Below are 6,965 nucleotides of genomic sequence, written 5' to 3'. Positions count from 1 at the left end.
ACTAAGTGAGTGGGAGTGTGCGTATAAGAGTGTGTGTGTGTGTTTGTGAGTTGTGTGTGTGTGTGAGTGTGACTGTGTGTGAGTGTGGAGGGGCTTCTCCCAGCTTCACGCAGCTGCCTGCTCTCAATCTCTCTCCGATCTGCTTCTGTCATCACGTCTCCTTTATTCTTTTTTAAAAGTTGAGATGTAATTGACATATTATAGTAGCTTTTGGGTGAACAACATAATGGTTCAAAGCAGGTATGAATTATGAACTGATCTCCACAATCAGTCTAGTTAACATCCATCTCCATGAATAATGACAGTTTTTTTCCTGCTGAGAACTTGTAAGATTTGCTCTCTTAGCAAATCTTTTAAATATTCCACACAGAGTTATTAACTGTGGTCGCCATGCTGGGCATTACAGCCCAGGGCACTGCATCTTCTCGCCGGACGTTGTACCTTTTGGCTTCTTTTATTTTATTTATTTTATTTATTTTATTGATCTTTTACAGAGAGGAAGGGAGAGGGATAGTTAGAAACATCGATGAGAGAAACATCGATCAGCCGCCTCCTACACACTCCCTACTGGGGATGTGCCCACAACCAAGGTACATGCCCTTGACCGGAATCGAACCCGGGACCCATGAGTCTGAAGGCTGACGCTCTATCCATTGAGCCAAATCGGCCAGGGCCTTTTGGCTTCTTTTAGTCACTTTGCACCCTCCGTCTCTTTATGAGTTTGTTGTTTTGTATTTTATTTTTTTTTTAAAAAATATTTCACATGTAAGTTAGACTACTCAGCATTTGTTTTTCTTTATCTGACTCGTTTCACTGAGCACAATACCTTGGAGGTCCATCCATACACACACCACATTTTCTCTATCCACTCATCTATCGATGGACACACCTCCTTTTCCTATTTTTTATAGATTTTAAAATATGTTTTTATTTATTTTATTTTTATTTTTTTATTTTTTTAAAATATATTTTATTGATTTTTTACAGACAGGAAGGGAGAGGGATAGAGAGTTAGAAACATCGATGAGAGAGAAACATCGATCAGCTGCCTCCTGCATACCCCCCACTGGGGATGTGCCTGCAACCAAGGTACATGCCCTTGACCGGAATCGAACCCGGGACCCTTGAGTCCGCAGGCCGACACTCTATCCACTGAGCCAAACCGGTCAGGGCATGTTTTTATTTATTTTAAAGAGAGGAAAGGAGAAGGATAGAGGTATAGAAACATTGATGAGAGAGAAACATCAATTGGCTGCCTCCTGCCCTCCCCCCACCAGGGATCGAGCCTGCAACCTGGGCATGTGCTCTGGCCGGGAATCAAACCCCAACCTCCTGGTTCATAGGTCCACGCTCAGCCACGGAGCCACGCCGGCTGGGCAGGTGTCGTGTAATTTAACTCAATCCTGACCCCATCCATCTGGGTGAATCGGACTCTGTCCCACCAGACTGTCCCCGCCCACCCCCACTTCAGAAGTCATCGCGAGTAGTAGGTCGCCAGGTCACCCACAATCCTGTCTGACTTGCCTACAAATGGAGGTTCCCATGACCCTCCCGGGGTTGGGGAGTTTGCAGGAGCGGTTCACAGAACTGGGAGCAGTGACTTACCGTCACCGTTTGCTGAGACGTGATAGGGATCCAGGTGCACAGCCCGATGAACACACACAGGGCGAGGTCTGGGCTTGCCGAGCCCGCAGCTCTGTCCGGGTGGGTGGGGCACGCCGCTCCCGGTGCGTGGGTGCGCTCGCCAGCGTGGACATACTCCCCTCCCGCTGTGGGGTTCATGGAGCTGCCTCACGTAGGCAGGTTAACCATTAACCTCCAGCCGGATCCCCTGCTCCATGGAGTCGGGGTGGCTGACGTCCCCCGTTCTAATCTGGGCTTGACGTTGTGGGACCAGCCTCACCCTAGGACAGTGATGGCGAACCTATGACACGCGTGTCAGAGGTGACACGCGAACTCATTTTTTTGGTTGATTTTTCTTTGTTAAATGGCATTTAAATATATAAAATAAATATCAAAAATATAAATCTTTTACTATGGTTGCAAATATCAAAAAATTTCTATAGGTGACACTGCACCAGAGTTAAGTTAGGGTTTTTCAAAATGCTGACACGCTGAGCTCAAAAGGTTCGCCATCACTGGTCTAGGGCCACCTGGAGCCCACCCAGAGTCCCCCATCAGGACAGAAGACACCTGTCCCCCAGGAGCGGGCAGGGCCTCGGGAGCCCTGAGCCAGGAGGCAGGGGCATGTGGGGTCACAGGGGTGGCTGTGGGGACAGCGGGTGTCTTCCGTGAACCCCTCCTCTCCACAAACTACTTTTTTTCTGGGCCCACATTCCCCCTGAAAAGCCTCCAGGCAGAGCTGGGGAGCGAGGGGATGCTGTCAATCACCTGGGCCTCGGGCTGGCGGGCAGGACCGGGGAAAAGTCAGCGGGATCCCCCCTGGCTGACACAGAAGCGAGCGTAACAAGTGCCCCGCACGGCCTGGCTGGTGTGGCTCAGTGGAGAGAGCGTCGGCCTGCGGACTGACGGGCCCCGGGTTTGATCCCGGTCAAGGGCACATGCCTGGATTGCGGGCGTGTGTCTGACTTAAGGAGAATTTTCATGGACCTGGGACTTGTACACTTAACAAACACATGCAAGCTTTCTTTACTGTTGTTTTCCTTGTTATAATAATGACACCTGCTCATTGTGGGGGGAACCTATAAATTACAGAAAAATAATAAAGAGAAAAAAATTTCCCACCATCTTACACCTCAGAAGGAACCACAGTCTGCATCTTGGGACTCCCAGCCCCTCAAGCACCTGTGAAGTGTGAGGAGGCAGCGCGACCTCACCCCCTCCGAGAAGGTCAGGAAAACCACAGTGGGGCCCTGGCCTGTGTGGCTCAGTGGTGGGAGCCACCCACAGTCGGGACAAGATAGAAAGGGATCTGTTGTGTCTCACGTGCTTGTAGAACCCGGGCTGCCCCAGTTTCAGGGCGTTCTCCTGGCACAGCTGACGGCCCAGCCTGAGCCTGGCCTGGGCCTGGGCAAGAAGCCAAACACCACGTGGTCAGTCTCAGCAACCTGGAGAGGGAGGGGCCCCTGGGAAGGTGCCAAGACCTGGGCTGGCCCGGGGCCTCCGGGGACACATTCCACAGTAACTCCGAGGCCAGGCCCCCGGGGGGGAGGGGGCCAGCAATTCCCTCTGCGATGACTCCCGGGCGCAGGGCCTGCCTCTCAGCTGGTGGCAGAGGGCGCGGTGGTTCACATGGGGGGTCACGTGGAGGTTCCAGGAAGGAGCTGCTATGCCCTCCTGACCCGGAGCCGTCAGGGGTGGCGAGGAGACCTGGGCTGCCCCGGGCTGGCGGGTCCCTGGGGGGTCAGGCCCTGTGCTGGGCCCTGGAGAGGGGAGGGCAGCCTGGCCTTGACCAGCTGCTGGACACGCGTGTGGGTGACCAGTCCCTGCCCCAGTCGCCCGCTGGGCCGGCTGCCCTCCCAGAAGCGGCTCCACTGCAGCTGGGGCCGGGCCAGGGGGCGCAGGCAGGCGAGGCCGCACCCCCGGGCGCCCCTGAGCGGTCAGCCGGGCAGGAAAGGGGTGGGGAGCGCAGGTTGTGCCCACGGTCCTGGCGTCCTGCGCAGCCAGCAGCCCTCCGGCCTGGGACCGCCACCCCCGGGGGCCGCCACCGGCTCCGCGCTGCAGGCTGTGGTCGAGGTGAGAAGACACTGTTACCCGCGGTGAAAGCCCTTCCCATGTCTCCCGCTGACGGAGGGGGGCGTGTGGTTATCATGCTATAACCACACAGGATCAAAGGTTACTCAGCAGGGCGGAAAGTGACAGCGAGCACCCCACAGCCCGACGCCCAGGAGCCATTCCTCGAAGCCGGTGCACCCCACGCGGTGCCCCCAGGCGGCGGCTCGGCCAGGCCACGCCTCTGATGCTGGGGACCTCGGTGTCCCCCCGGAGAGCCCGCGGGCAGCAAACACACACACAGCTGGAGCGACCACAGCAGCCGATATCCCTCAGGAGCTAAGACGTGAGCTTCCAAAGAGACGTGACCGCACAGACTCTGCCTCGGGGACCTGTCACCAACAGGAGGAGAGGCGAGAAGTGTGGGGACAGGAGAAGGTGGCGCGGGGGGGGGGGGCCTAGGCCCGTCTCAGAAGGAGAGCTGGTCAGCAGGGTCCACCCCTGCCCGCTGCCGGGGGAAAGGACCGGGAGGCTGGGTCAGAGCCCAGGTGGGGGCTGCAGACAGCAGGGACTCGCAGAGGAGGGGTCAGGGAGGCGGCTCCAGACCATGAGGGTTACCCAGTGAGTGGGTGTGAGGAAGCGCTTGTGGCAGGCCTGTGAGCTGAGGAGGTGGTGGGGCCAAAGGAAATTTGTGTTTATTTTATTTATTTATTTTTAACTGCTTTCTTACACCTTACACCAAACAGCTGTTGCCCTTAAAACCCCTCCTCAGCCCCCACCTTAGGTTCTGCCTTCGCAGTTCACCCAGATTTGGTTCTGATTGGTCAGTTTCAATGACAGTCAGCGTCTCTGGACCTATCAACGGGTCTGATCAGAGGTCCTAGTGGAGGCCCGAGAGAAAGAGAGGTGAGGCTGCTGGCCAGGCCCAGAGCGAAAGAGGCAAGTGCTGATCAACAGCTGCCACGGAGGCTACGGATCAGACCCTGCTTCTCTCTCCAGGCCTCTCTTCCGCCCAGATCCATAGCCCCCTCAGCAGTCAGTGCTGGGTCACCATGGCAACCCAGCACTGACTTCTTGTCGGTGGAGCCTTTGGTCGTTTTGGATGTTACAGACCCTGGGCTTTTATATATTAGGATATTTTTAAATTGATTTCAGAGAGGAGGGGAGAGGGAGAGAGCAAGAGAAACATTAATGATGAGAGAAAATCATGGATCAGCTGCCTCCCACACACCCCACACTGGGGATCAAGCCGGCAACCCAGGGTTTTGCTTTGAGACGGAAGCCACAGGAGGTCTTGGGGCTGGAGTATCGTGATCTGGCTTCCATTACTGAAAGGTCACCTAAAATGACCGAGCAGGGGAAGGGCGGAAGGCCAGCCAGCTGGTAAACAATTGCAACCATCTACCAAGAGGTGATGGCGGCCTGGACGAGGTGGCAGCGTGGCGTGGAGGCGGTAAAAGTGGTCAGACTGGAGGGCTCTGGTGGTAGTGCGGGCAGATTTCCTGAGTGATGGAGAGAGAGACATGGAGGGGGGCAGGGGTCAGGAGCGGCTCAGAGTCGGGTCTTGGCACCTGTGAGGAAGGAGTTTGTTTACTGCAACGGGACGTCTGAGGATGGCAATGTGGGTTTGGTTTCAAATCAGCATCAGTCTCTCTCATTTTACTTATTTTTTAAAAATGTATATATATTTGCATTGATTTCAGAGAGGAAGGGAGAGGGAGAGAGAGATGGAAACATCAATGATGAGACAGAATCATTGCTCCGCTGCCTCCTGCACGCCCCACACTGGGGATGGAGCCGGCAACCTGAGCTTGAGCCCTGACCCGGAATCAAAACGTAACCGGCCTGGCTGGTTTGGCTCAGTGGATAGAGCGTCGGCCTGGGGACTGAAGGGTCCCAGGTTCGATTCCGGTCAAGGGCATGTACCTTGGTTGCGGGCACACCCCCAGTGGGGGATGTGCAGGAGGCAGCTGATCGATGCTTCTCTCTCATCAATGTTTCTGACTCTCTGTCCCTCTCCCTTCCTCTCTGTAAAAAATCAATAAAATATATTTTAAAAAAAAACAAAAACGTAACCGGTTCATGGGTCGACGCTCAACCACTGAGCCACGCCGGCTGGGCAGCCTCCTTCATTTTATAATGGAAGACATTTTTTAAAAAGATATTGTGCCTGAAGCTCAGGATTCTAGAATCTCCTGTATAATCCTGGAACCAGGAACTGCTGTAGAAACGGCTTACCCCAGCGACATCGCTGTGGCCCGGGGAGCGTGCCGTTTCACATGCAGCCCTCTGCCGCACCGGACGGCGTGTGCCCGCCTCACTCGGCCACAGGGGCAGAGTGGGGCCTGGACCCCGACTCTGGGCCTTGAAGCCCGTCTTTTTTAAGCACGAATTTACTGGCTGCAGCAAACATGAAACCAGGCAACCCAGGGGTCGGGCTGCCTGTCACTCCCTGAGCCAGCGATGGCGAACCTATGACACGCGTGTCAGAGGTGACACGCGAACTCATTTTTTTGGTTGATTTTACTTTGTTAAGTGGCATTTAAATATATAAAATAAATATCAAAAATATAAGTCTTTGTTTTACTATGGTTGCAAATATCAAAAAATTTCTATAGGTGACATGGCACCAGAGTTAAGTTAGGGTTTTTCAAAACGCTGACACGCCGAGCTCAAAAGGTTCGCCATCACTGCCCTAAGCCAATGTGGCAGAGACGGGGTTGAATCATATGAGCGTTGGTTCCAATCCTGCTGGCAGCTGGGAGCGCAGTGGGTCACCCACAAAAATCTGCTCTGCCCCCCATAAGCCGGCTGCTTCTACTGGAAGAGGCAGAGATGACATGGGAAGTAGGAATCGCAGGCCTGGGAAGCAGGCAGGCTGGGGCGGGGCTCCATTGGGCAACAAGGTTGTTCACCTTTCCCGGTGACGGACTGCATTTCAAGGTGGACTGCCAGGTCCAAGGTTGGCTCCTGGGACCCGGGGGACGGGAGGCTCCCAGCCAGGTTAGAAGGTGCTTTCTTCAGTCAGAGCAAGGCAAGCGCTGTTAACAGGGCGTGATTTGTGGCTCTTATAACTGGAGTCCTCAATATTCTCCTTTGCCCTGAACAGCAACACGCCCAGGACAGTGCCACGAGGAAGAGCACAGAAGCCACAGGAGGGCCAGGCTGGGCCGCTCGGCTCCCTGGGAAGTCAGAAAAGAGGGGGCCGTGGGGACAGGGCCGAGGGGGAGGCCCGGACCAGCTGCCGCTGCCCACTGCTCCCCTGGCTGCAAGTCTCCTGGCGTCCCTTGGGC

This window comes from Myotis lucifugus, unplaced genomic scaffold (genome assembly GCF_000147115.1).
Source record: "Myotis lucifugus unplaced genomic scaffold, Myoluc2.0 scaffold_557, whole genome shotgun sequence".
NCBI lineage: Eukaryota > Metazoa > Chordata > Mammalia > Chiroptera > Vespertilionidae > Myotis > Myotis lucifugus.
The sequence above is the reverse complement of the archived record's forward strand: the minus strand, read 5'-3'. Positions refer to the sequence as shown.